The 21838-nt window shown below is 52.9% G+C and overlaps 67 non-coding genes across 67 annotated transcripts; 23 read left to right on the forward strand and 44 right to left on the reverse strand.

Annotated features, from left to right (window-relative positions):
• The first annotated feature begins 256 nt into the window (after positions 1 to 256).
• Trnap-agg (transfer RNA proline (anticodon AGG)) lies at positions 257 to 328 on the forward strand. Its single transcript has one exon. It is a non-coding gene; the product is annotated as a tRNA-Pro (tRNA).
• Positions 329 to 522: 194 nt separating this feature from the next.
• On the reverse strand, positions 523 to 595 carry Trnav-aac (transfer RNA valine (anticodon AAC)). The gene has a single exon. It is a non-coding gene; the product is annotated as a tRNA-Val (tRNA).
• A 158-nt stretch (positions 596 to 753) lies between these two features.
• Positions 754 to 826, reverse strand: Trnav-cac (transfer RNA valine (anticodon CAC)). Its single transcript has one exon. It is a non-coding gene; the product is annotated as a tRNA-Val (tRNA).
• A 402-nt stretch (positions 827 to 1228) lies between these two features.
• Trnap-agg (transfer RNA proline (anticodon AGG)) lies at positions 1229 to 1300 on the forward strand. The gene has a single exon. It is a non-coding gene; the product is annotated as a tRNA-Pro (tRNA).
• Positions 1301 to 1494: 194 nt separating this feature from the next.
• Trnav-aac (transfer RNA valine (anticodon AAC)) lies at positions 1495 to 1567 on the reverse strand. The gene has a single exon. It is a non-coding gene; the product is annotated as a tRNA-Val (tRNA).
• Positions 1568 to 1725: 158 nt separating this feature from the next.
• Trnav-cac (transfer RNA valine (anticodon CAC)) lies at positions 1726 to 1798 on the reverse strand. The gene has a single exon. It is a non-coding gene; the product is annotated as a tRNA-Val (tRNA).
• A 402-nt stretch (positions 1799 to 2200) lies between these two features.
• Trnap-agg (transfer RNA proline (anticodon AGG)) lies at positions 2201 to 2272 on the forward strand. Its single transcript has one exon. It is a non-coding gene; the product is annotated as a tRNA-Pro (tRNA).
• Positions 2273 to 2466: 194 nt separating this feature from the next.
• On the reverse strand, positions 2467 to 2539 carry Trnav-aac (transfer RNA valine (anticodon AAC)). The gene has a single exon. It is a non-coding gene; the product is annotated as a tRNA-Val (tRNA).
• A 158-nt stretch (positions 2540 to 2697) lies between these two features.
• Positions 2698 to 2770, reverse strand: Trnav-cac (transfer RNA valine (anticodon CAC)). The gene has a single exon. It is a non-coding gene; the product is annotated as a tRNA-Val (tRNA).
• A 401-nt stretch (positions 2771 to 3171) lies between these two features.
• Trnap-agg (transfer RNA proline (anticodon AGG)) lies at positions 3172 to 3243 on the forward strand. Its single transcript has one exon. It is a non-coding gene; the product is annotated as a tRNA-Pro (tRNA).
• A 194-nt stretch (positions 3244 to 3437) lies between these two features.
• Trnav-aac (transfer RNA valine (anticodon AAC)) lies at positions 3438 to 3510 on the reverse strand. Its single transcript has one exon. It is a non-coding gene; the product is annotated as a tRNA-Val (tRNA).
• A 158-nt stretch (positions 3511 to 3668) lies between these two features.
• Trnav-cac (transfer RNA valine (anticodon CAC)) lies at positions 3669 to 3741 on the reverse strand. The gene has a single exon. It is a non-coding gene; the product is annotated as a tRNA-Val (tRNA).
• Positions 3742 to 4143: 402 nt separating this feature from the next.
• Trnap-agg (transfer RNA proline (anticodon AGG)) lies at positions 4144 to 4215 on the forward strand. The gene has a single exon. It is a non-coding gene; the product is annotated as a tRNA-Pro (tRNA).
• A 194-nt stretch (positions 4216 to 4409) lies between these two features.
• Positions 4410 to 4482, reverse strand: Trnav-aac (transfer RNA valine (anticodon AAC)). The gene has a single exon. It is a non-coding gene; the product is annotated as a tRNA-Val (tRNA).
• A 158-nt stretch (positions 4483 to 4640) lies between these two features.
• Positions 4641 to 4713, reverse strand: Trnav-cac (transfer RNA valine (anticodon CAC)). Its single transcript has one exon. It is a non-coding gene; the product is annotated as a tRNA-Val (tRNA).
• A 402-nt stretch (positions 4714 to 5115) lies between these two features.
• Positions 5116 to 5187, forward strand: Trnap-agg (transfer RNA proline (anticodon AGG)). Its single transcript has one exon. It is a non-coding gene; the product is annotated as a tRNA-Pro (tRNA).
• Positions 5188 to 5381: 194 nt separating this feature from the next.
• Trnav-aac (transfer RNA valine (anticodon AAC)) lies at positions 5382 to 5454 on the reverse strand. The gene has a single exon. It is a non-coding gene; the product is annotated as a tRNA-Val (tRNA).
• A 158-nt stretch (positions 5455 to 5612) lies between these two features.
• On the reverse strand, positions 5613 to 5685 carry Trnav-cac (transfer RNA valine (anticodon CAC)). The gene has a single exon. It is a non-coding gene; the product is annotated as a tRNA-Val (tRNA).
• Positions 5686 to 6087: 402 nt separating this feature from the next.
• Trnap-agg (transfer RNA proline (anticodon AGG)) lies at positions 6088 to 6159 on the forward strand. Its single transcript has one exon. It is a non-coding gene; the product is annotated as a tRNA-Pro (tRNA).
• A 194-nt stretch (positions 6160 to 6353) lies between these two features.
• Positions 6354 to 6426, reverse strand: Trnav-aac (transfer RNA valine (anticodon AAC)). Its single transcript has one exon. It is a non-coding gene; the product is annotated as a tRNA-Val (tRNA).
• A 158-nt stretch (positions 6427 to 6584) lies between these two features.
• On the reverse strand, positions 6585 to 6657 carry Trnav-cac (transfer RNA valine (anticodon CAC)). The gene has a single exon. It is a non-coding gene; the product is annotated as a tRNA-Val (tRNA).
• Positions 6658 to 7059: 402 nt separating this feature from the next.
• Trnap-agg (transfer RNA proline (anticodon AGG)) lies at positions 7060 to 7131 on the forward strand. The gene has a single exon. It is a non-coding gene; the product is annotated as a tRNA-Pro (tRNA).
• Positions 7132 to 7325: 194 nt separating this feature from the next.
• Positions 7326 to 7398, reverse strand: Trnav-aac (transfer RNA valine (anticodon AAC)). Its single transcript has one exon. It is a non-coding gene; the product is annotated as a tRNA-Val (tRNA).
• Positions 7399 to 7556: 158 nt separating this feature from the next.
• Positions 7557 to 7629, reverse strand: Trnav-cac (transfer RNA valine (anticodon CAC)). The gene has a single exon. It is a non-coding gene; the product is annotated as a tRNA-Val (tRNA).
• Positions 7630 to 8031: 402 nt separating this feature from the next.
• Positions 8032 to 8103, forward strand: Trnap-agg (transfer RNA proline (anticodon AGG)). Its single transcript has one exon. It is a non-coding gene; the product is annotated as a tRNA-Pro (tRNA).
• Positions 8104 to 8297: 194 nt separating this feature from the next.
• Positions 8298 to 8370, reverse strand: Trnav-aac (transfer RNA valine (anticodon AAC)). Its single transcript has one exon. It is a non-coding gene; the product is annotated as a tRNA-Val (tRNA).
• A 158-nt stretch (positions 8371 to 8528) lies between these two features.
• On the reverse strand, positions 8529 to 8601 carry Trnav-cac (transfer RNA valine (anticodon CAC)). The gene has a single exon. It is a non-coding gene; the product is annotated as a tRNA-Val (tRNA).
• A 402-nt stretch (positions 8602 to 9003) lies between these two features.
• On the forward strand, positions 9004 to 9075 carry Trnap-agg (transfer RNA proline (anticodon AGG)). Its single transcript has one exon. It is a non-coding gene; the product is annotated as a tRNA-Pro (tRNA).
• A 194-nt stretch (positions 9076 to 9269) lies between these two features.
• On the reverse strand, positions 9270 to 9342 carry Trnav-aac (transfer RNA valine (anticodon AAC)). The gene has a single exon. It is a non-coding gene; the product is annotated as a tRNA-Val (tRNA).
• A 158-nt stretch (positions 9343 to 9500) lies between these two features.
• Positions 9501 to 9573, reverse strand: Trnav-cac (transfer RNA valine (anticodon CAC)). The gene has a single exon. It is a non-coding gene; the product is annotated as a tRNA-Val (tRNA).
• A 402-nt stretch (positions 9574 to 9975) lies between these two features.
• Trnap-agg (transfer RNA proline (anticodon AGG)) lies at positions 9976 to 10047 on the forward strand. Its single transcript has one exon. It is a non-coding gene; the product is annotated as a tRNA-Pro (tRNA).
• Positions 10048 to 10241: 194 nt separating this feature from the next.
• Trnav-aac (transfer RNA valine (anticodon AAC)) lies at positions 10242 to 10314 on the reverse strand. Its single transcript has one exon. It is a non-coding gene; the product is annotated as a tRNA-Val (tRNA).
• Positions 10315 to 10472: 158 nt separating this feature from the next.
• Trnav-cac (transfer RNA valine (anticodon CAC)) lies at positions 10473 to 10545 on the reverse strand. Its single transcript has one exon. It is a non-coding gene; the product is annotated as a tRNA-Val (tRNA).
• A 402-nt stretch (positions 10546 to 10947) lies between these two features.
• Trnap-agg (transfer RNA proline (anticodon AGG)) lies at positions 10948 to 11019 on the forward strand. Its single transcript has one exon. It is a non-coding gene; the product is annotated as a tRNA-Pro (tRNA).
• Positions 11020 to 11213: 194 nt separating this feature from the next.
• Trnav-aac (transfer RNA valine (anticodon AAC)) lies at positions 11214 to 11286 on the reverse strand. The gene has a single exon. It is a non-coding gene; the product is annotated as a tRNA-Val (tRNA).
• Positions 11287 to 11444: 158 nt separating this feature from the next.
• Positions 11445 to 11517, reverse strand: Trnav-cac (transfer RNA valine (anticodon CAC)). Its single transcript has one exon. It is a non-coding gene; the product is annotated as a tRNA-Val (tRNA).
• Positions 11518 to 11919: 402 nt separating this feature from the next.
• Positions 11920 to 11991, forward strand: Trnap-agg (transfer RNA proline (anticodon AGG)). The gene has a single exon. It is a non-coding gene; the product is annotated as a tRNA-Pro (tRNA).
• A 194-nt stretch (positions 11992 to 12185) lies between these two features.
• On the reverse strand, positions 12186 to 12258 carry Trnav-aac (transfer RNA valine (anticodon AAC)). The gene has a single exon. It is a non-coding gene; the product is annotated as a tRNA-Val (tRNA).
• A 158-nt stretch (positions 12259 to 12416) lies between these two features.
• On the reverse strand, positions 12417 to 12489 carry Trnav-cac (transfer RNA valine (anticodon CAC)). The gene has a single exon. It is a non-coding gene; the product is annotated as a tRNA-Val (tRNA).
• A 402-nt stretch (positions 12490 to 12891) lies between these two features.
• Trnap-agg (transfer RNA proline (anticodon AGG)) lies at positions 12892 to 12963 on the forward strand. Its single transcript has one exon. It is a non-coding gene; the product is annotated as a tRNA-Pro (tRNA).
• Positions 12964 to 13157: 194 nt separating this feature from the next.
• Trnav-aac (transfer RNA valine (anticodon AAC)) lies at positions 13158 to 13230 on the reverse strand. Its single transcript has one exon. It is a non-coding gene; the product is annotated as a tRNA-Val (tRNA).
• A 158-nt stretch (positions 13231 to 13388) lies between these two features.
• Positions 13389 to 13461, reverse strand: Trnav-cac (transfer RNA valine (anticodon CAC)). Its single transcript has one exon. It is a non-coding gene; the product is annotated as a tRNA-Val (tRNA).
• A 402-nt stretch (positions 13462 to 13863) lies between these two features.
• On the forward strand, positions 13864 to 13935 carry Trnap-agg (transfer RNA proline (anticodon AGG)). The gene has a single exon. It is a non-coding gene; the product is annotated as a tRNA-Pro (tRNA).
• A 194-nt stretch (positions 13936 to 14129) lies between these two features.
• Trnav-aac (transfer RNA valine (anticodon AAC)) lies at positions 14130 to 14202 on the reverse strand. The gene has a single exon. It is a non-coding gene; the product is annotated as a tRNA-Val (tRNA).
• A 158-nt stretch (positions 14203 to 14360) lies between these two features.
• On the reverse strand, positions 14361 to 14433 carry Trnav-cac (transfer RNA valine (anticodon CAC)). Its single transcript has one exon. It is a non-coding gene; the product is annotated as a tRNA-Val (tRNA).
• A 402-nt stretch (positions 14434 to 14835) lies between these two features.
• Trnap-agg (transfer RNA proline (anticodon AGG)) lies at positions 14836 to 14907 on the forward strand. The gene has a single exon. It is a non-coding gene; the product is annotated as a tRNA-Pro (tRNA).
• A 194-nt stretch (positions 14908 to 15101) lies between these two features.
• On the reverse strand, positions 15102 to 15174 carry Trnav-aac (transfer RNA valine (anticodon AAC)). The gene has a single exon. It is a non-coding gene; the product is annotated as a tRNA-Val (tRNA).
• A 158-nt stretch (positions 15175 to 15332) lies between these two features.
• Positions 15333 to 15405, reverse strand: Trnav-cac (transfer RNA valine (anticodon CAC)). The gene has a single exon. It is a non-coding gene; the product is annotated as a tRNA-Val (tRNA).
• Positions 15406 to 15807: 402 nt separating this feature from the next.
• Trnap-agg (transfer RNA proline (anticodon AGG)) lies at positions 15808 to 15879 on the forward strand. The gene has a single exon. It is a non-coding gene; the product is annotated as a tRNA-Pro (tRNA).
• A 194-nt stretch (positions 15880 to 16073) lies between these two features.
• On the reverse strand, positions 16074 to 16146 carry Trnav-aac (transfer RNA valine (anticodon AAC)). Its single transcript has one exon. It is a non-coding gene; the product is annotated as a tRNA-Val (tRNA).
• A 158-nt stretch (positions 16147 to 16304) lies between these two features.
• Positions 16305 to 16377, reverse strand: Trnav-cac (transfer RNA valine (anticodon CAC)). The gene has a single exon. It is a non-coding gene; the product is annotated as a tRNA-Val (tRNA).
• A 402-nt stretch (positions 16378 to 16779) lies between these two features.
• Trnap-agg (transfer RNA proline (anticodon AGG)) lies at positions 16780 to 16851 on the forward strand. Its single transcript has one exon. It is a non-coding gene; the product is annotated as a tRNA-Pro (tRNA).
• A 194-nt stretch (positions 16852 to 17045) lies between these two features.
• Trnav-aac (transfer RNA valine (anticodon AAC)) lies at positions 17046 to 17118 on the reverse strand. The gene has a single exon. It is a non-coding gene; the product is annotated as a tRNA-Val (tRNA).
• Positions 17119 to 17276: 158 nt separating this feature from the next.
• On the reverse strand, positions 17277 to 17349 carry Trnav-cac (transfer RNA valine (anticodon CAC)). The gene has a single exon. It is a non-coding gene; the product is annotated as a tRNA-Val (tRNA).
• Positions 17350 to 17751: 402 nt separating this feature from the next.
• On the forward strand, positions 17752 to 17823 carry Trnap-agg (transfer RNA proline (anticodon AGG)). The gene has a single exon. It is a non-coding gene; the product is annotated as a tRNA-Pro (tRNA).
• Positions 17824 to 18017: 194 nt separating this feature from the next.
• Positions 18018 to 18090, reverse strand: Trnav-aac (transfer RNA valine (anticodon AAC)). Its single transcript has one exon. It is a non-coding gene; the product is annotated as a tRNA-Val (tRNA).
• A 158-nt stretch (positions 18091 to 18248) lies between these two features.
• Positions 18249 to 18321, reverse strand: Trnav-cac (transfer RNA valine (anticodon CAC)). The gene has a single exon. It is a non-coding gene; the product is annotated as a tRNA-Val (tRNA).
• A 402-nt stretch (positions 18322 to 18723) lies between these two features.
• Trnap-agg (transfer RNA proline (anticodon AGG)) lies at positions 18724 to 18795 on the forward strand. The gene has a single exon. It is a non-coding gene; the product is annotated as a tRNA-Pro (tRNA).
• Positions 18796 to 18989: 194 nt separating this feature from the next.
• On the reverse strand, positions 18990 to 19062 carry Trnav-aac (transfer RNA valine (anticodon AAC)). The gene has a single exon. It is a non-coding gene; the product is annotated as a tRNA-Val (tRNA).
• A 158-nt stretch (positions 19063 to 19220) lies between these two features.
• On the reverse strand, positions 19221 to 19293 carry Trnav-cac (transfer RNA valine (anticodon CAC)). The gene has a single exon. It is a non-coding gene; the product is annotated as a tRNA-Val (tRNA).
• Positions 19294 to 19695: 402 nt separating this feature from the next.
• Positions 19696 to 19767, forward strand: Trnap-agg (transfer RNA proline (anticodon AGG)). Its single transcript has one exon. It is a non-coding gene; the product is annotated as a tRNA-Pro (tRNA).
• A 194-nt stretch (positions 19768 to 19961) lies between these two features.
• Positions 19962 to 20034, reverse strand: Trnav-aac (transfer RNA valine (anticodon AAC)). The gene has a single exon. It is a non-coding gene; the product is annotated as a tRNA-Val (tRNA).
• Positions 20035 to 20192: 158 nt separating this feature from the next.
• Trnav-cac (transfer RNA valine (anticodon CAC)) lies at positions 20193 to 20264 on the reverse strand. Its single transcript has one exon. It is a non-coding gene; the product is annotated as a tRNA-Val (tRNA).
• Positions 20265 to 20666: 402 nt separating this feature from the next.
• Trnap-agg (transfer RNA proline (anticodon AGG)) lies at positions 20667 to 20738 on the forward strand. The gene has a single exon. It is a non-coding gene; the product is annotated as a tRNA-Pro (tRNA).
• Positions 20739 to 20932: 194 nt separating this feature from the next.
• Positions 20933 to 21005, reverse strand: Trnav-aac (transfer RNA valine (anticodon AAC)). Its single transcript has one exon. It is a non-coding gene; the product is annotated as a tRNA-Val (tRNA).
• A 158-nt stretch (positions 21006 to 21163) lies between these two features.
• On the reverse strand, positions 21164 to 21236 carry Trnav-cac (transfer RNA valine (anticodon CAC)). The gene has a single exon. It is a non-coding gene; the product is annotated as a tRNA-Val (tRNA).
• A 402-nt stretch (positions 21237 to 21638) lies between these two features.
• Positions 21639 to 21710, forward strand: Trnap-agg (transfer RNA proline (anticodon AGG)). Its single transcript has one exon. It is a non-coding gene; the product is annotated as a tRNA-Pro (tRNA).
• The last annotated feature ends 128 nt before the right edge of the window (positions 21711 to 21838 follow it).

A 21838-nucleotide genomic window follows, 5' to 3' on the forward strand; every position in this document is an offset into this window, starting at 1 on the left:
TCTGCCGTAGCACCCCTAACGAGATAGCGGCGTTTCGCGCAGTCGTTATTGCAAGTCATATCAGCAAAAGCAATCACTTTCTCAGCAGCAGGCAGTGCGAGCCCAGGGGCAGCACTACATGAAGGTACCAATAGCCCAGGAAGGCCGCCGACCGCGGGAATTCGCGTCGCCCCCATCCCGCCAGCCTAAACGAGACTTCCAGAGCACCCTGGAAGACATCGAGGGACTGGAATAACTGGCATTCGACGTGCCACAGGGCTCGTTGGTCTAGGGGTATGATTCCTGCTTAGGGTGCAGGAGGTCCCGGGTTCAAATCCCGGACGAGCCCTAGCGTTTTGTGCAAACTGATCGCACGTCAGTGGCTGAGTCAGCGCAAAAAGCTCGCCGCCAATATCAAATGAATTTCTTATTTGATGTGAGCAATTGACACACTGGTCCGACGCATGAAGGCAATTACGAAGGTTTCGGGTACAGATGGTAGCAGATGCATGTTAGTAAGTCTTGCTTAAAGTGATGAAAAAGTGTTTCCGCCCGGGATCGAACCGGGGACCTTCTGCGTGTTAGGCAGACGTGATAACCGCTACACCACGGAAACTGCTTGAGTGCACCTTACTTCACAGACAACTTGTAGTGATGTTGCCATCGTAACTAAAAAATTCAATAAATGTGGTACTTGCAAAACGAAGGGACATGCAGCAGATGCACACACGACGAGGCTCACTGGAGTACAATACGGCATAGGCAGGAAAATACTGTTCCCGCCCGGGATCGAACCGGGGACCTTCTGCGTGTGAAGCAGACGTGATAACCGCTACACTACGGAAACGACGGAGCCGAGGAGTCCATTCTTGTTCACTCGAACTTGCCTCAGCCTTTCTCTCATCCGCGAATGCACACACGACAGTTCTTTTGTCAGCCTGGAACCCATCGCAGCCGAGGGCTCAAGAAGTCTTCGGGGTTCTCGAGAGGGTGTCTGCCGTAGCACCCCTAACGAGATAGCGGCGTTTCGCGCAGTCGTTATTGCAAGTCATATCAGCAAAAGCAATCACTTTCTCAGCAGCAGGCAGTGCGAGCCCAGGGGCAGCACTACATGAAGGTACCAATAGCCCAGGAAGGCTGCCGACCGCGGGAATTCGCGTTGCCCCCATCCCGCCAGCCTAAACGAGACTTCCAGAGCACCCTGGTAGACATCGAGGGACTGGAATAACTGGCATTCGACGTGCCACAGGGCTCGTTGGTCTAGGGGTATGATTCCTGCTTAGGGTGCAGGAGGTCCCGGGTTCAAATCCCGGACGAGCCCTAGCGTTTTGTGCAAACTGATCGCACGTCAGTGGCTGAGTCAGCGCAAAAAGCTCGCCGCCAATATCAAATGAATTTCTTATTTGATGTGAGCAATTGACACACTGGTCCGACGCATGAAGGCAATTACGAAGGTTTCGGGTACAGATGGTAGCAGATGCATGTTAGTAAGTCTTGCTTAAAGTGATGAAAAAGTGTTTCCGCCCGGGATCGAACCGGGGACCTTCTGCGTGTTAGGCAGACGTGATAACCGCTACACCACGGAAACTGCTTGAGTGCACCTTACTTCACAGACAACTTGTAGTGATGTTGCCATCGTAACTAAAAAATTCAATAAATGTGGTACTTGCAAAACGAAGGGACATGCAGCAGATGCACACACGACGAGGCTCACTGGAGTACAATACGGCATAGGCAGGAAAATACTGTTCCCGCCCGGGATCGAACCGGGGACCTTCTGCGTGTGAAGCAGACGTGATAACCGCTACACTACGGAAACGACGGAGCCGAGGAGTCCATCCTTGTTCACTCGAACTTGCCTCAGCCTTTCTCTCATCCGCGAATGCACACACGACAGTTCTTTTGTCAGCCTGGAACCCATCGCAGCCGAGGGCTCAAGAAGTCTTCGGGGTTCTCGAGAGGGTGTCTGCCGTAGCACCCCTAACGAGATAGCGGCGTTTCGCGCAGTCGTTATTGCAAGTCATATCAGCAAAAGCAATCACTTTCTCAGCAGCAGGCAGTGCGAGCCCAGGGGCAGCACTACATGAAGGTACCAATAGCCCAGGAAGGCTGCCGACCGCGGGAATTCGCGTCGCCCCCATCCCGCCAGCCTAAACGAGACTTCCAGAGCACCCTGGAAGACATCGAGGGACTGGAATAACTGGCATTCGACGTGCCACAGGGCTCGTTGGTCTAGGGGTATGATTCCTGCTTAGGGTGCAGGAGGTCCCGGGTTCAAATCCCGGACGAGCCCTAGCGTTTTGTGCAAACTGATCGCACGTCAGTGGCTGAGTCAGCGCAAAAAGCTCGCCGCCAATATCAAATGAATTTCTTATTTGATGTGAGCAATTGACACACTGGTCCGACGCATGAAGGCAATTACGAAGGTTTCGGGTACAGATGGTAGCAGATGCATGTTAGTAAGTCTTGCTTAAAGTGATGAAAAAGTGTTTCCGCCCGGGATCGAACCGGGGACCTTCTGCGTGTTAGGCAGACGTGATAACCGCTACACCACGGAAACTGCTTGAGTGCACCTTACTTCACAGACAACTTGTAGTGATGTTGCCATCGTAACTAAAAAATTCAATAAATGTGGTACTTGCAAAACGAAGGGACATGCAGCAGATGCACACACGACGAGGCTCACTGGAGTACAATACGGCATAGGCAGGAAAATACTGTTCCCGCCCGGGATCGAACCGGGGACCTTCTGCGTGTGAAGCAGACGTGATAACCGCTACACTACGGAAACGACGGAGCCGAGGAGTCCATCCTTGTTCACTCGAACTTGCCTCAGCCTTTCTCTCATCCGCGAATGCACACACGACAGTTCTTTTGTCAGCCTGGAACCCATCGCAGCCGAGGGCTCAAGAAGTCTTCGGGGTTCTCGAGAGGGTGTCTGCCGTAGCACCCCTAACGAGATAGCGGCGTTTCGCGCAGTCGTTATTGCAAGTCATATCAGCAAAAGCAATCACTTTCTCAGCAGCAGGCAGTGTAGCCCAGGGGCAGCACTACATGAAGGTACCAATAGCCCAGGAAGGCCGCCGACCGCGGGAATTCGCGTCGCCCCCATCCCGCCAGCCTAAACGAGACTTCCAGAGCACCCTGGAAGACATCGAGGGACTGGAATAACTGGCATTCGACGTGCCACAGGGCTCGTTGGTCTAGGGGTATGGTTCATGCTTAGGGTGCAGGAGGTCCCGGGTTCAAATCCCGGACGAGCCCTAGCGTTTTGTGCAAACTGATCGCACGTCAGTGGCTGAGTCAGCGCAAAAAGCTCGCCGCCAATATCAAATGAATTTCTTATTTGATGTGAGCAATTGACACACTGGTCCGACGCATGAAGGCAATTACGAAGGTTTCGGGTACAGATGGTAGCAGATGCATGTTAGTAAGTCTTGCTTAAAGTGATGAAAAAGTGTTTCCGCCCGGGATCGAACCGGGGACCTTCTGCGTGTTAGGCAGACGTGATAACCGCTACACCACGGAAACTGCTTGAGTGCACCTTACTTCACAGACAACTTGTAGTGATGTTGCCATCGTAACTAAAAAATTCAATAAATGTGGTACTTGCAAAACGAAGGGACATGCAGCAGATGCACACACGACGAGGCTCACTGGAGTACAATACGGCATAGGCAGGAAAATACTGTTCCCGCCCGGGATCGAACCGGGGACCTTCTGCGTGTGAAGCAGACGTGATAACCGCTACACTACGGAAACGACGGAGCCGAGGAGTCCATCCTTGTTCACTCGAACTTGCCTCAGCCTTTCTCTCATCCGCGAATGCACACACGACAGTTCTTTTGTCAGCCTGGAACCCATCGCAGCCGAGGGCTCAAGAAGTCTTCGGGGTTCTCGAGAGGGTGTCTGCCGTAGCACCCCTAACGAGATAGCGGCGTTTCGCGCAATCGTTATTGCAAGTCATATCAGCAAAAGCAATCACGTTCTCAGCAGCAGGCAGTGCGAGCCCAGGGGCACCTCTACTTGAAGGTACCAATAGCCCAGGAAGGCCGCCGACCGCGGGAATTCGCGCCGCCCCCATCCCGCCAGCCTAAACGAGACTTCCAGAGCACCCTGGAAGACATCGAGGGACTGGAATAACTGGCATTCGACGTGCCACAGGGCTCGTTGGTCTAGGGGTATGATTCCTGCTTAGGGTGCAGGAGGTCCCGGGTTCAAATCCCGGACGAGCCCTAGCGTTTTGTGCAAACTGATCGCACGTCAGTGGCTGAGTCAGCGCAAAAAGCTCGCCGCCAATATCAAATGAATTTCTTATTTGATGTGAGCAATTGACACACTGGTCCGACGCATGAAGGCAATTACGAAGGTTTCGGGTACAGATGGTAGCAGATGCATGTTAGTAAGTCTTGCTTAAAGTGATGAAAAAGTGTTTCCGCCCAGGATCGAACCGGGGACCTTCTGCGTGTTAGGCAGACGTGATAACCGCTACACCACGGAAACTGCTTGAGTGCACCTTACTTCACAGACAACTTGTAGTGATGTTGCCATCGTAACTAAAAAATTCAATAAATGTGGTACTTGCAAAACGAAGGGACATGCAGCAGATGCACACACGACGAGGCTCACTGGAGTACAATACGGCATAGGCAGGAAAATACTGTTCCCGCCCGGGATCGAACCGGGGACCTTCTGCGTGTGAAGCAGACGTGATAACCGCTACACTACGGAAACGACGGAGCCGAGGAGTCCATCCTTGTTCACTCGAACTTGCCTCAGCCTTTCTCTCATCCGCGAATGCACACACGACAGTTCTTTTGTCAGCCTGGAACCCATCGCAGCCGAGGGCTCAAGAAGTCTTCGGGGTTCTCGAGAGGGTGTCTGCCGTAGCACCCCTAACGAGATAGCGGCGTTTCGCGCAATCGTTATTGCAAGTCGTATCAGCAAAAGCAATCACTTTCTCAGCAGCAGGCAGTGCGAGCCCAGGGGCACCTCTACATGAAGGTACCAATAGCCCAGGAAGGAAGCCGACCGCGGGAATTCGCGCCGCCCCCATCCCGCCAGCCTAAACGAGACTTCCAGAGCACCCTGGAAGACATCGAGGGACTGGAATAACTGGCATTCGACGTGCCACAGGGCTCATTGGTCTAGGGGTATGATTCCTGCTTAGGGTGCAGGAGGTCCCGGGTTCAAATCCCGGACGAGCCCTATCGTTTTGTGCAAACTGATCGCACGTCAGTGGCTGAGTCAGCGCAAAAAGCTCGCCGCCAATATCAAATGAATTTCTTATTTGATGTGAGCAATTGACACACTGGTCCGACGCATGAAGGCAATTACGAAGGTTTCGGGTACAGATGGTAGCAGATGCATGTTAGTAAGTCTTGCTTAAAGTGATGAAAAAGTGTTTCCGCCCGGGATCGAACCGGGGACCTTCTGCGTGTTAGGCAGACGTGATAACCGCTACACCACGGAAACTGCTTGAGCGCACCTTACTTCACAGACAACTTGTAGTGATGTTGCCATCGTAACTAAAAAATTCAATAAATGTGGTACTTGCAAAACGAAGGGACATGCAGCAGATGCACACACGACGAGGCTCACTGGAGTACAATACGGCATAGGCAGGAAAATACTGTTCCCGCCCGGGATCGAACCGGGGACCTTCTGCGTGTGAAGCAGACGTGATAACCGCTACACTACGGAAACGACGGAACCGAGGAGTCCATCCTTGTTCACTCGAACTTGCCTCAGCCTTTCTCTCATCCGCGAATGCACACACGACAGTTCTTTTGTCAGCCTGGAACCCATCGCAGCCGAGGGCTCAAGAAGTCTTCGGGGTTCTCGAGAGGGTGTCTGCCGTAGCACCCCTAACGAGATAGCGGCGTTTCGCGCAGTCGTTATTGCAAGTCATATCAGCAAAAGCAATCACTTTCTCAGCAGCAGGCAGTGCGAGCCCAGGGGCAGCACTACATGAAGGTACCAATAGCCCAGGAAGGCCGCCGACCGCGGGAATTCGCGTCGCCCCCATCCCGCCAGCCTAAACGAGACTTCCAGAGCACCCTGGAAGACATCGAGGGACTGGAATAACTGGCATTCGACGTGCCACAGGGCTCGTTGGTCTAGGGGTATGATTCCTGCTTAGGGTGCAGGAGGTCCCGGGTTCAAATCCCGGACGAGCCCTAGCGTTTTGTGCAAACTGATCGCACGTCAGTGGCTGAGTCAGCGCAAAAAGCTCGCCGCCAATATCAAATGAATTTCTTATTTGATGTGAGCAATTGACACACTGGTCCGACGCATGAAGGCAATTACGAAGGTTTCGGGTACAGATGGTAGCAGATGCATGTTAGTAAGTCTTGCTTAAAGTGATGAAAAAGTGTTTCCGCCCGGGATCGAACCGGGGACCTTCTGCGTGTTAGGCAGACGTGATAACCGCTACACCACGGAAACTGCTTGAGTGCACCTTACTTCACAGACAACTTGTAGTGATGTTGCCATCGTAACTAAAAAATTCAATAAATGTGGTACTTGCAAAACGAAGGGACATGCAGCAGATGCACACACGACGAGGCTCACTGGAGTACAATACGGCATAGGCAGGAAAATACTGTTCCCGCCCGGGATCGAACCGGGGACCTTCTGCGTGTGAAGCAGACGTGATAACCGCTACACTACGGAAACGACGGAGCCGAGGAGTCCATCCTTGTTCACTCGAACTTGCCTCAGCCTTTCTCTCATCCGCGAATGCACACACGACAGTTCTTTTGTCAGCCTGGAACCCATCGCAGCCGAGGGCTCAAGAAGTCTTCGGGGTTCTCGAGAGGGTGTCTGCCGTAGCACCCCTAACGAGATAGCGGCGTTTCGCGCAATCGTTATTGCAAGTCATATCAGCAAAAGCAATCACGTTCTCAGCAGCAGGCAGTGCGAGCCCAGGGGCACCTCTACTTGAAGGTACCAATAGCCCAGGAAGGCCGCCGACCGCGGGAATTCGCGCCGCCCCCATCCCGCCAGCCTAAACGAGACTTCCAGAGCACCCTGGAAGACATCGAGGGACTGGAATAACTGGCATTCGACGTGTCACAGGGCTCGTTGGTCTAGGGGTATGATTCCTGCTTAGGGTGCAGGAGGTCCCGGGTTCAAATCCCGGACGAGCCCTAGCGTTTTGTGCAAACTGATCGCACGTCAGTGGCTGAGTCAGCGCAAAAAGCTCGCCGCCAATATCAAATGAATTTCTTATTTGATGTGAGCAATTGACACACTGGTCCGACGCATGAAGGCAATTACGAAGGTTTCGGGTACAGATGGTAGCAGATGCATGTTAGTAAGTCTTGCTTAAAGTGATGAAAAAGTGTTTCCGCCCAGGATCGAACCGGGGACCTTCTGCGTGTTAGGCAGACGTGATAACCGCTACACCACGGAAACTGCTTGAGTGCACCTTACTTCACAGACAACTTGTAGTGATGTTGCCATCGTAACTAAAAAATTCAATAAATGTGGTACTTGCAAAACGAAGGGACATGCAGCAGATGCACACACGACGAGGCTCACTGGAGTACAATACGGCATAGGCAGGAAAATACTGTTCCCGCCCGGGATCGAACCGGGGACCTTCTGCGTGTGAAGCAGACGTGATAACCGCTACACTACGGAAACGACGGAGCCGAGGAGTCCATCCTTGTTCACTCGAACTTGCCTCAGCCTTTCTCTCATCCGCGAATGCACACACGACAGTTCTTTTGTCAGCCTGGAACCCATCGCAGCCGAGGGCTCAAGAAGTCTTCGGGGTTCTCGAGAGGGTGTCTGCCGTAGCACCCCTAACGAGATAGCGGCGTTTCGCGCAATCGTTATTGCAAGTCATATCAGCAAAAGCAATCACGTTCTCAGCAGCAGGCAGTGCGAGCCCAGGGGCACCTCTACTTGAAGGTACCAATAGCCCAGGAAGGCCGCCGACCGCGGGAATTCGCGCCGCCCCCATCCCGCCAGCCTAAACGAGACTTCCAGAGCACCCTGGAAGACATCGAGGGACTGGAATAACTGGCATTCGACGTGCCACAGGGCTCGTTGGTCTAGGGGTATGATTCCTGCTTAGGGTGCAGGAGGTCCCGGGTTCAAATCTCGGACGAGCCCTAGCGTTTTGTGCAAACTGATCGCACGTCAGTGGCTGAGTCAGCGCAAAAAGCTCGCCGCCAATATCAAATGAATTTCTTATTTGATGTGAGCAATTGACACACTGGTCCGACGCATGAAGGCAATTACGAAGGTTTCGGGTACAGATGGTAGCAGATGCATGTTAGTAAGTCTTGCTTAAAGTGATGAAAAAGTGTTTCCGCCCAGGATCGAACCGGGGACCTTCTGCGTGTTAGGCAGACGTGATAACCGCTACACCACGGAAACTGCTTGAGTGCACCTTACTTCACAGACAACTTGTAGTGATGTTGCCATCGTAACTAAAAAATTCAATAAATGTGGTACTTGCAAAACGAAGGGACATGCAGCAGATGCACACACGACGAGGCTCACTGGAGTACAATACGGCATAGGCAGGAAAATACTGTTCCCGCCCGGGATCGAACCGGGGACCTTCTGCGTGTGAAGCAGACGTGATAACCGCTACACTACGGAAACGACGGAGCCGAGGAGTCCATCCTTGTTCACTCGAACTTGCCTCAGCCTTTCTCTCATCCGCGAATGCACACACGACAGTTCTTTTGTCAGCCTGGAACCCATCGCAGCCGAGGGCTCAAGAAGTCTTCGGGGTTCTCGAGAGGGTGTCTGCCGTAGCACCCCTAACGAGATAGCGGCGTTTCGCGCAATCGTTATTGCAAGTCATATCAGCAAAAGCAATCACGTTCTCAGCAGCAGGCAGTGCGAGCCCAGGGGCACCTCTACTTGAAGGTACCAATAGCCCAGGAAGGCCGCCGACCGCGGGAATTCGCGCCGCCCCCATCCCGCCAGCCTAAACGAGACTTCCAGAGCACCCTGGAAGACATCGAGGGACTGGAATAACTGGCATTCGACGTGCCACAGGGCTCGTTGGTCTAGGGGTATGATTCCTGCTTAGGGTGCAGGAGGTCCCGGGTTCAAATCCCGGACGAGCCCTAGCGTTTTGTGCAAACTGATCGCACGTCAGTGGCTGAGTCAGCGCAAAAAGCTCGCCGCCAATATCAAATGAATTTCTTATTTGATGTGAGCAATTGACACACTGGTCCGACGCATGAAGGCAATTACGAAGGTTTCGGGTACAGATGGTAGCAGATGCATGTTAGTAAGTCTTGCTTAAAGTGATGAAAAAGTGTTTCCGCCCAGGATCGAACCGGGGACCTTCTGCGTGTTAGGCAGACGTGATAACCGCTACACCACGGAAACTGCTTGAGTGCACCTTACTTCACAGACAACTTGTAGTGATGTTGCCATCGTAACTAAAAAATTCAATAAATGTGGTACTTGCAAAACGAAGGGACATGCAGCAGATGCACACACGACGAGGCTCACTGGAGTACAATACGGCATAGGCAGGAAAATACTGTTCCCGCCCGGGATCGAACCGGGGACCTTCTGCGTGTGAAGCAGACGTGATAACCGCTACACTACGGAAACGACGGAGCCGAGGAGTCCATCCTTGTTCACTCGAACTTGCCTCAGCCTTTCTCTCATCCGCGAATGCACACACGACAGTTCTTTTGTCAGCCTGGAACCCATCGCAGCCGAGGGCTCAAGAAGTCTTCGGGGTTCTCGAGAGGGTGTCTGCCGTAGCACCCCTAACGAGATAGCGGCGTTTCGCGCAATCGTTATTGCAAGTCATATCAGCAAAAGCAATCACTTTCTCAGCAGCAGGCAGTGCGAGCCCAGGGGCACCTCTACATGAAGGTACCAATAGCCCAGGAAGGAAGCCGACCGCGGGAATTCGCGCCGCCCCCATCCCGCCAGCCTAAACGAGACTTCCAGAGCACCCTGGAAGACATCGAGGGACTGGAATAACTGGCATTCGACGTGCCACAGGGCTCATTGGTCTAGGGGTATGATTCCTGCTTAGGGTGCAGGAGGTCCCGGGTTCAAATCCCGGACGAGCCCTAGCGTTTTGTGCAAACTGATCGCACGTCAGTGGCTGAGTCAGCGCAAAAAGCTCGCCGCCAATATCAAATGAATTTCTTATTTGATGTGAGCAATTGACACACTGGTCCGACGCATGAAGGCAATTACGAAGGTTTCGGGTACAGATGGTAGCAGATGCATGTTAGTAAGTCTTGCTTAAAGTGATGAAAAAGTGTTTCCGCCCGGGATCGAACCGGGGACCTTCTGCGTGTTAGGCAGACGTGATAACCGCTACACCACGGAAACTGCTTGAGTGCACCTTACTTCACAGACAACTTGTAGTGATGTTGCCATCGTAACTAAAAAATTCAATAAATGTGGTACTTGCAAAACGAAGGGACATGCAGCAGATGCACACACGACGAGGCTCACTGGAGTACAATACGGCATAGGCAGGAAAATACTGTTCCCGCCCGGGATCGAACCGGGGACCTTCTGCGTGTGAAGCAGACGTGATAACCGCTACACTACGGAAACGACGGAACCGAGGAGTCCATCCTTGTTCACTCGAACTTGCCTCAGCCTTTCTCTCATCCGCGAATGCACACACGACAGTTCTTTTGTCAGCCTGGAACCCATCGCAGCCGAGGGCTCAAGAAGTCTTCGGGGTTCTCGAGAGGGTGTCTGCCGTAGCACCCCTAACGAGATAGCGGCGTTTCGCGCAGTCGTTATTGCAAGTCATATCAGCAAAAGCAATCACTTTCTCAGCAGCAGGCAGTGCGAGCCCAGGGGCAGCACTACATGAAGGTACCAATAGCCCAGGAAGGCCGCCGACCGCGGGAATTCGCGTCGCCCCCATCCCGCCAGCCTAAACGAGACTTCCAGAGCACCCTGGAAGACATCGAGGGACTGGAATAACTGGCATTCGACGTGCCACAGGGCTCGTTGGTCTAGGGGTATGATTCCTGCTTAGGGTGCAGGAGGTCCCGGGTTCAAATCCCGGACGAGCCCTAGCGTTTTGTGCAAACTGATCGCACGTCAGTGGCTGAGTCAGCGCAAAAAGCTCGCCGCCAATATCAAATGAATTTCTTATTTGATGTGAGCAATTGACACACTGGTCCGACGCATGAAGGCAATTACGAAGGTTTCGGGTACAGATGGTAGCAGATGCATGTTAGTAAGTCTTGCTTAAAGTGATGAAAAAGTGTTTCCGCCCGGGATCGAACCGGGGACCTTCTGCGTGTTAGGAGGACGTGATAACCGCTACACCACGGAAACTGCTTGAGTGCACCTTACTTCACAGACAACTTGTAGTGATGTTGCCATCGTAACTAAAAAATTCAATAAATGTGGTACTTGCAAAACGAAGGGACATGCAGCAGATGCACACACGACGAGGCTCACTGGAGTACAATACGGCATAGGCAGGAAAATACTGTTCCCGCCCGGGATCGAACCGGGGACCTTCTGCGTGTGAAGCAGACGTGATAACCGCTACACTACGGAAACGACGAAGCCGAGGAGTCCATTCTTGTTCACTCGAACTTGCCTCAGCCTTTCTCTCATCCGCGAATGCACACACGACAGTTCTTTTGTCAGCCTGGAACCCATCGCAGCCGAGGGCTCAAGAAGTCTTCGGGGTTCTCGAGAGGGTGTCTGCCGTAGCACCCCTAACGAGATAGCGGCGTTTCGCGCAGTCGTTATTGCAAGTCATATCAGCAAAAGCAATCACTTTCTCAGCAGCAGGCAGTGCGAGCCCAGGGGCAGCACTACATGAAGGTACCAATAGCCCAGGAAGGCTGCCGACCGCGGGAATTCGCGTCGCCCCCATCCCGCCAGCCTAAACGAGACTTCCAGAGCACCCTGGAAGACATCGAGGGACTGGAATAACTGGCATTCGACGTGCCACAGGGCTCGTTGGTCTAGGGGTATGATTCCTGCTTAGGGTGCAGGAGGTCCCGGGTTCAAATCCCGGACGAGCCCTAGCGTTTTGTGCAAACTGATCGCACGTCAGTGGCTGAGTCAGCGCAAAAAGCTCGCCGCCAATATCAAATGAATTTCTTATTTGATGTGAGCAATTGACACACTGGTCCGACGCATGAAGGCAATTACGAAGGTTTCGGGTACAGATGGTAGCAGATGCATGTTAGTAAGTCTTGCTTAAAGTGATGAAAAAGTGTTTCCGCCCGGGATCGAACCGGGGACCTTCTGCGTGTTAGGCAGACGTGATAACCGCTACACCACGGAAACTGCTTGAGTGCACCTTACTTCACAGACAACTTGTAGTGATGTTGCCATCGTAACTAAAAAATTCAATAAATGTGGTACTTGCAAAACGAAGGGACATGCAGCAGATGCACACACGACGAGGCTCACTGGAGTACAATACGGCATAGGCAGGAAAATACTGTTCCCGCCCGGGATCGAACCGGGGACCTTCTGCGTGTGAAGCAGACGTGATAACCGCTACACTACGGAAACGACGGAGCCGAGGAGTCCATCCTTGTTCACTCGAACTTGCCTCAGCCTTTCTCTCATCCGCGAATGCACACACGACAGTTCTTTTGTCAGCCTGGAACCCATCGCAGCCGAGGGCTCAAGAAGTCTTCGGGGTTCTCGAGAGGGTGTCTGCCGTAGCACCCCTAACGAGATAGCGGCGTTTCGCGCAGTCGTTATTGCAAGTCATATCAGCAAAAGCAATCACTTTCTCAGCAGCAGGCAGTGCGAGCCCAGGGGCAGCACTACATGAAGGTACCAATAGCCCAGGAAGGCCGCCGACCGCGGGAATTCGCGTCGCCCCCATCCCGCCAGCCTAAACGAGACTTCCAGAGCACCCTGGAAGACATCGAGGGACTGGAATAACTGGCATTCGACGTGCCACAGGGCTCGTTGGTCTAGGGGTATGATTCCTGCTTAGGGTGCAGGAGGTCCCGGGTTCAAATCCCGGACGAGCCCTAGCGTTTTGTGCAAACTGATCGCACGTCAGTGGCTGAGTCAGCGCAAAAAGCTCGCCGCCAATATCAAATGAATTTCTTATTTGATGTGAGCAATTGACACACTGGTCCGACGCATGAAGGCAATTACGAAGGTTTCGGGTACAGATGGTAGCAGATGCATGTTAGTAAGTCTTGCTTAAAGTGATGAAAACGTGTTTCCGCCCGGGATCGAACCGGGGACCTTCTGCGTGTTAGGCAGACGTGATAACCGCTACACCACGGAAACTGCTTGAGTGCACCTTACTTCACAGACAACTTGTAGTGATGTTGCCATCGTAACTAAAAAATTCAATAAATGTGGTACTTGCAAAACGAAGGGACATGCAGCAGATGCACACACGACGAGGCTCACTGGAGTACAATACGGCATAGGCAGGAAAATACTGTTCCCGCCCGGGATCGAACCGGGGACCTTCTGCGTGTGAAGCAGACGTGATAACCGCTACACTACGGAAACGACGGAGCCGAGGAGTCCATCCTTGTTCACTCGAACTTGCCTCAGCCTTTCTCTCATCCGCGAATGCACACACGACAGTTCTTTTGTCAGCCTGGAACCCATCGCAGCCGAGGGCTCAAGAAGTCTTCGGGGTTCTCGAGAGGGTGTCTGCCGTAGCACCCCTAACGAGATAGCGGCGTTTCGCGCAGTCGTTATTGCAAGTCATATCAGCAAAAGCAATCACTTTCTCAGCAGCAGGCAGTGCGAGCCCAGGGGCAGCACTACATGAAGGTACCAATAGCCCAGGAAGGCCGCCGACCGCGGGAATTCGCGTCGCCCCCATCCCGCCAGCCTAAACGAGACTTCCAGAGCACCCTGGAAGACATCGAGGGACTGGAATAACTGGCATTCGACGTGCCACAGGGCTCGTTGGTCTAGGGGTATGATTCCTGCTTAGGGTGCAGGAGGTCCCGGGTTCAAATCCCGGACGAGCCCTAGCGTTTTGTGCAAACTGATCGCACGTCAGTGGCTGAGTCAGCGCAAAAAGCTCGCCGCCAATATCAAATGAATTTCTTATTTGATGTGAGCAATTGACACACTGGTCCGACGCATGAAGGCAATTACGAAGGTTTCGGGTACAGATGGTAGCAGATGCATGTTAGTAAGTCTTGCTTAAAGTGATGAAAAAGTGTTTCCGCCCGGGATCGAACCGGGGACCTTCTGCGTGTTAGGCAGACGTGATAACCGCTACACCACGGAAACTGCTTGAGTGCACCTTACTTCACAGACAACTTGTAGTGATGTTGCCATCGTAACTAAAAAATTCAATAAATGTGGTACTTGCAAAACGAAGGGACATGCAGCAGATGCACACACGACGAGGCTCACTGGAGTACAATACGGCATAGGCAGGAAAATACTGTTCCCGCCCGGGATCGAACCGGGGACCTTCTGCGTGTGAAGCAGACGTGATAACCGCTACACTACGGAAACGACGGAGCCGAGGAGTCCATCCTTGTTCACTCGAACTTGCCTCAGCCTTTCTCTCATCCGCGAATGCACACACGACAGTTCTTTTGTCAGCCTGGAACCCATCGCAGCCGAGGGCTCAAGAAGTCTTCGGGGTTCTCGAGAGGGTGTCTGCCGTAGCACCCCTAACGAGATAGCGGCGTTTCGCGCAGTCGTTATTGCAAGTCATATCAGCAAAAGCAATCACTTTCTCAGCAGCAGGCAGTGCGAGCCCAGGGGCAGCACTACATGAAGGTACCAATAGCCCAGGAAGGCCGCCGACCGCGGGAATTCGCGTCGCCCCCATCCCGCCAGCCTAAACGAGACTTCCAGAGCACCCTGGAAGACATCGAGGGACTGGAATAACTGGCATTCGACGTGCCACAGGGCTCGTTGGTCTAGGGGTATGGTTCATGCTTAGGGTGCAGGAGGTCCCGGGTTCAAATCCCGGACGAGCCCTAGCGTTTTGTGCAAACTGATCGCACGTCAGTGGCTGAGTCAGCGCAAAAAGCTCGCCGCCAATATCAAATGAATTTCTTATTTGATGTGAGCAATTGACACACTGGTCCGACGCATGAAGGCAATTACGAAGGTTTCGGGTACAGATGGTAGCAGATGCATGTTAGTAAGTCTTGCTTAAAGTGATGAAAAAGTGTTTCCGCCCGGGATCGAACCGGGGACCTTCTGCGTGTTAGGCAGACGTGATAACCGCTACACCACGGAAACTGCTTGAGTGCACCTTACTTCACAGACAACTTGTAGTGATGTTGCCATCGTAACTAAAAAATTCAATAAATGTGGTACTTGCAAAACGAAGGGACATGCAGCAGATGCACACACGACGAGGCTCACTGGAGTACAATACGGCATAGGCAGGAAAATACTGTTCCCGCCCGGGATCGAACCGGGGACCTTCTGCGTGTGAAGCAGACGTGATAACCGCTACACTACGGAAACGACGGAGCCGAGGAGTCCATCCTTGTTCACTCGAACTTGCCTCAGCCTTTCTCTCATCCGCGAATGCACACACGACAGTTCTTTTGTCAGCCTGGAACCCATCGCAGCCGAGGGCTCAAGAAGTCTTCGGGGTTCTCGAGAGGGTGTCTGCCGTAGCACCCCTAACGAGATAGCGGCGTTTCGCGCAGTCGTTATTGCAAGTCATATCAGCAAAAGCAATCACTTTCTCAGCAGCAGGCAGTGCGAGCCCAGGGGCAGCACTACATGAAGGTACCAATAGCCCAGGAAGGCCGCCGACCGCGGGAATTCGCGTCGCCCCCATCCCGCCAGCCTAAACGAGACTTCCAGAGCACCCTGGAAGACATCGAGGGACTGGAATAACTGGCATTCGACGTGCCACAGGGCTCGTTGGTCTAGGGGTATGATTCCTGCTTAGGGTGCAGGAGGTCCCGGGTTCAAATCCCGGACGAGCCCTAGCGTTTTGTGCAAACTGATCGCACGTCAGTGGCTGAGTCAGCGCAAAAAGCTCGCCGCCAATATCAAATGAATTTCTTATTTGATGTGAGCAATTGACACACTGGTCCGACGCATGAAGGCAATTACGAAGGTTTCGGGTACAGATGGTAGCAGATGCATGTTAGTAAGTCTTGCTTAAAGTGATGAAAAAGTGTTTCCGCCCGGGATCGAACCGGGGACCTTCTGCGTGTTAGGCAGACGTGATAACCGCTACACCACGGAAACTGCTTGAGTGCACCTTACTTCACAGACAACTTGTAGTGATGTTGCCATCGTAACTAAAAAATTCAATAAATGTGGTACTTGCAAAACGAAGGGACATGCAGCAGATGCACACACGACGAGGCTCACTGGAGTACAATACGGCATAGGCAGGAAAATACTGTTCCCACCCGGGATCGAACCGTGGACCTTCTGCGTGTGAAGCAGACGTGATAACCGCTACACTACGGAAACGACGGAGCCGAGGAGTCCATCCTTGTTCACTCGAACTTGCCTCAGCCTTTCTCTCATCCGCGAATGCACACACGACAGTTCTTTTGTCAGCCTGGAACCCATCGCAGCCGAGGGCTCAAGAAGTCTTCGGGGTTCTCGAGAGGGTGTCTGCCGTAGCACCCCTAACGAGATAGCGGCGTTTCGCGCAGTCGTTATTGCAAGTCATATCAGCAAAAGCAATCACTTTCTCAGCAGCAGGCAGTGCGAGCCCAGGGGCAGCACTACATGAAGGTACCAATAGCCCAGGAAGGCCGCCGACCGCGGGAATTCGCGTCGCCCCCATCCCGCCAGCCTAAACGAGACTTCCAGAGCACCCTGGAAGACATCGAGGGACTGGAATAACTGGCATTCGACGTGCCACAGGGCTCGTTGGTCTAGGGGTATGATTCCTGCTTAGGGTGCAGGAGGTCCCGGGTTCAAATCCCGGACGAGCCCTAGCGTTTTGTGCAAACTGATCGCACGTCAGTGGCTGAGTCAGCGCAAAAAGCTCGCCGCCAATATCAAATGAATTTCTTATTTGATGTGAGCAATTGACACACTGGTCCGACGCATGAAGGCAATTACGAAGGTTTCGGGTACAGATGGTAGCAGATGCATGTTAGTAAGTCTTGCTTAAAGTGATGAAAAAGTGTTTCCGCCCGGGATCGAACCGGGGACCTTCTGCGTGTTAGGCAGACGTGATAACCGCTACACCACGGAAACTGCTTGAGTGCACCTTACTTCACAGACAACTTGTAGTGATGTTGCCATCGTAACTAAAAAATTCAATAAATGTGGTACTTGCAAAACGAAGGGACATGCAGCAGATGCACACACGACGAGGCTCACTGGAGTACAATACGGCATAGGCAGGAAAATACTGTTCCCGCCCGGGATCGAACCGGGGACCTTCTGCGTGTGAAGCAGACGTGATAACCGCTACACTACGGAAACGACGGAGCCGAGGAGTCCATCCTTGTTCACTCGAACTTGCCTCAGCCTTTCTCTCATCCGCGAATGCACACACGACAGTTCTTTTGTCAGCCTGGAACCCATCGCAGCCGAGGGCTCAAGAAGTCTTCGGGGTTCTCGAGAGGGTGTCTGCCGTAGCACCCCTAACGAGATAGCGGCGTTTCGCGCAGTCGTTATTGCAAGTCATATCAGCAAAAGCAATCACTTTCTCAGCAGCAGGCAGTGCGAGCCCAGGGGCAGCACTACATGAAGGTACCAATAGCCCAGGAAGGCCGCCGACCGCGGGAATTCGCGTCGCCCCCATCCCGCCAGCCTAAACGAGACTTCCAGAGCACCCTGGAAGACATCGAGGGACTGGAATAACTGGCATTCGACGTGCCACAGGGCTCGTTGGTCTAGGGGTATGATTCCTGCTTAGGGTGCAGGAGGTCCCGGGTTCAAATCCCGGACGAGCCCTAGCGTTTTGTGCAAACTGATCGCACGTCAGTGGCTGAGTCAGCGCAAAAAGCTCGCCGCCAATATCAAATGAATTTCTTATTTGATGTGAGCAATTGACACTCTGGTCCGACGCATGAAGGCAATTACGAAGGTTTCGGGTACAGATGGTAGCAGATGCATGTTAGTAAGTCTTGCTTAAAGTGATGAAAAAGTGTTTCCGCCCGGGATCGAACCGGGGACCTTCTGCGTGTTAGGCAGACGTGATAACCGCTACACCACGGAAACTGCTTGAGTGCACCTTACTTCACAGACAACTTGTAGTGATGTTGCCATCGTAACTAAAAAATTCAATAAATGTGGTACTTGCAAAACGAAGGGACATGCAGCAGATGCACACACGACGAGGCTCACTGGAGTACAATACGGCATAGGCAGGAAAATACTGTTCCCGCCATGGATCGAACCGGGGACCTTCTGCGTGTGAAGCAGACGTGATAACCGCTACACTACGGAAACGACGGAGCCGAGGAGTCCATCCTTGTTCACTCGAACTTGCCTCAGCCTTTCTCTCATCCGCGAATGCACACACGACAGTTCTTTTGTCAGCCTGGAACCCATCGCAGCCGAGGGCTCAAGAAGTCTTCGGGGTTCTCGAGAGGGTGTCTGCCGTAGCACCCCTAACGAGATAGCGGCGTTTCGCGCAGTCGTTATTGCAAGTCATATCAGCAAAAGCAATCACTTTCTCAGCAGCAGGCAGTGCGAGCCCAGGGGCAGCACTACATGAAGGTACCAATAGCCCAGGAAGGCCGCCGACCGCGGGAATTCGCGTCGCCCCCATCCCGCCAGCCTAAACGAGACTTCCAGAGCACCCTGGAAGACATCGAGGGACTGGAATAACTGGCATTCGACGTGCCACAGGGCTCGTTGGTCTAGGGGTATGATTCCTGCTTAGGGTGCAGGAGGTCCCGGGTTCAAATCCCGGACGAGCCCTAGCGTTTTGTGCAAACTGATCGCACGTCAGTGGCTGAGTCAGCGCAAAAAGCTCGCCGCCAATATCAAATGAATTTCTTATTTGATGTGAGCAATTGACACACTGGTCCGACGCATGAAGGCAATTACGAAGGTTTCGGGTACAGATGGTAGCAGATGCATGTTAGTAAGTCTTGCTTAAAGTGATGAAAAAGTGTTTCCGCCCGGGATCGAACCGGGGACCTTCTGCGTGTTAGGCAGACGTGATAACCGCTACACCACGGAAACTGCTTGAGTGCACCTTACTTCACAGACAACTTGTAGTGATGTTGCCATCGTAACTAAAAAATTCAATAAATGTGATACTTGCAAAACGAAGGGACATGCAGCAGATGCACACACGACGAGGCTCACTGGAGTACAATACGGCATAGGCAGGAAAATACTGTTCCCGCCCGGGATCGAACCGGGGACCTTCTGCGTGTGAAGCAGACGTGATAACCGCTACACTACGGAAACGACGGAGCCGAGGAGTCCATCCTTGTTCACTCGAACTTGCCTCAGCCTTTCTCTCAACCGCGAATGCACACACGACAGTTCTTTTGTCAGCCTGGAACCCATCGCAGCCGAGGGCTCAAGAAGTCTTCGGGGTTCTCGAGAGGGTGTCTGCCGTAGCACCCCTAACGAGATAGCGGCGTTTCGCGCAATCGTTATTGCAAGTCATATCAGCAAAAGCAATCACTTTCTCAGCAGCAGGCAGTGCGAGCCCAGGGGCACCTCTACATGAAGGTACCAATAGCCCAGGAAGGCCGCCGACCGCGGGAATTCGCGCCGCCCCCATCCCGCCAGCCTAAACGAGACTTCCAGAGCACCCTGGAAGACATCGAGGGACTGGAATAACTGGCATTCGACGTGCCACAGGGCTCGTTGGTCTAGGGGTATGATTCCTGCTTAGGGTGCAGGAGGTCCCGGGTTCAAATCCCGGACGAGCCCTAGCGTTTTGTGCAAACTGATCGCACGTCAGTGGCTGAGTCAGCGCAAAAAGCTCGCCGCCAATATCAAATGAATTTCTTATTTGATGTGAGCAATTGACACACTGGTCCGACGCATGAAGGCAATTACGAAGGTTTCGGGTACAGATGGTAGCAGATGCATGTTAGTAAGTCTTGCTTAAAGTGATGAAAAAGTGTTTCCGCCCGGGATCGAACCGGGGACCTTCTGCGTGTTAGGCAGACGTGATAACCGCTACACCACGGAAACTGCTTGAGTGCACCTTACTTCACAGACAACTTGTAGTGATGTTGCCATCGTAACTAAAAAATTCAATAAATGTGGTACTTGCAAAACGAAGGGACATGCAGCAGATGCACACACGACGAGGCTCACTGGAGTACAATACGGCATAGGCAGGAAAATACTGTTCCCGCCCGGGATCGAACGGGGACCTTCTGCGTGTGAAGCAGACGTGATAACCGCTACACTACGGAAACGACGGAGCCGAGGAGTCCATCCTTGTTCACTCGAACTTGCCTCAGCCTTTCTATCATCCGCGAATGCACACACGACAGTTCTTTTGTCAGCCTGGAACCCATCGCAGCCGAGGGCTCAAGAAGTCTTCGGGGTTCTCGAGAGGGTGTCTGCCGTAGCACCCCTAACGAGATAGCGGCGTTTCGCGCAGTCGTTATTGCAAGTCATATCAGCAAAAGCAATCACTTTCTCAGCAGCAGGCAGTGCGAGCCCAGGGGCAGCACTACATGAAGGTACCAATAGCCCAGGAAGGCCGCCGACCGCGGGAATTCGCGTCGCCCCCATCCCGCCAGCCTAAACGAGACTTCCAGAGCACCCTGGAAGACATCGAGGGACTGGAATAACTGGCATTCGACGTGCCACAGGGCTCGTTGGTCTAGGGGTATGATTCCTGCTTAGGGTGCAGGAGGTCCCGGGTTCAAATCCCGGACGAGCCCTAGCGTTTTGTGCAAACTGATCGCACGTCAGTGGCTGAGTCAGCGCAAAAAGCTCGCCGCCAATATCAAATGAATTTCTTATTTGATGTGAGCAATTGACACACTGGTCCGACGCATGAAGGCAATTACGAAGGTTTCGGGTACAGATGGTAGCAGATGCATGTTAGTAAGTCTTGCTTAAAGTGATGAAAAAGTGTTTCCGCCCGGGATCGAACCGGGGACCTTCTGCGTGTTAGGCAGACGTGATAACCGCTACACCACGGAAACTGCTTGAGTGCACCTTACTTCACAGACAACTTGTAGTGATGTTGCCATCGTAACTAAAAAATTCAATAAATGTGGTACTTGCAAAACGAAGGGACATGCAGCAGATGCACACACGACGAGGCTCACTGGAGTACAATACGGCATAGGCAGGAAAATACTGTTCCCGCCCGGGATCGAACCGGGGACCTTCTGCGTGTGAAGCAGACGTGATAACCGCTACACTACGGAAACGACGGAGCCGAGGAGTCCATCCTTGTTCACTCGAACTTGCCTCAGCCTTTCTCTCATCCGCGAATGCACACACGACAGTTCTTTTGTCAGCCTGGAACCCATCGCAGCCGAGGGCTCAAGAAGTCTTCGGGGTTCTCGAGAGGGTGTCTGCCGTAGCACCCCTAACGAGATAGCGGCGTTTCGCGCAATCGTTATTGCAAGTCATATCAGCAAAAGCAATCACTTTCTCAGCAGCAGGCAGTGCGAGCCCAGGGGCACCTCTACATGAAGGTACCAATAGCCCAGGAAGGCCGCCGACCGCGGGAATTCGCGCCGCCCCCATCCCGCCAGCCTAAACGAGACTTCCAGAGCACCCTGGAAGACATCGAGGGACTGGAATAACTGGCATTCGACGTGCCACAGGGCTCGTTGGTCTAGGGGTATGATTCCTGCTTAGGGTGCAGGAGGTCCCGGGTTCAAATCCCGGACGAGCCCTAGCGTTTTGTGCAAACTGATCGCACGTCAGTGGCTGAGTCAGCGCAAAAAGCTCGCCGCCAATATCAAATGAATTTCTTATTTGATGTGAGCAATTGACACACTGGTCCGACGCATGAAGGCAATTA

This window comes from Schistocerca cancellata, chromosome 2 (assembly GCF_023864275.1).
Source record: "Schistocerca cancellata isolate TAMUIC-IGC-003103 chromosome 2, iqSchCanc2.1, whole genome shotgun sequence".
NCBI lineage: Eukaryota > Metazoa > Arthropoda > Insecta > Orthoptera > Acrididae > Schistocerca > Schistocerca cancellata.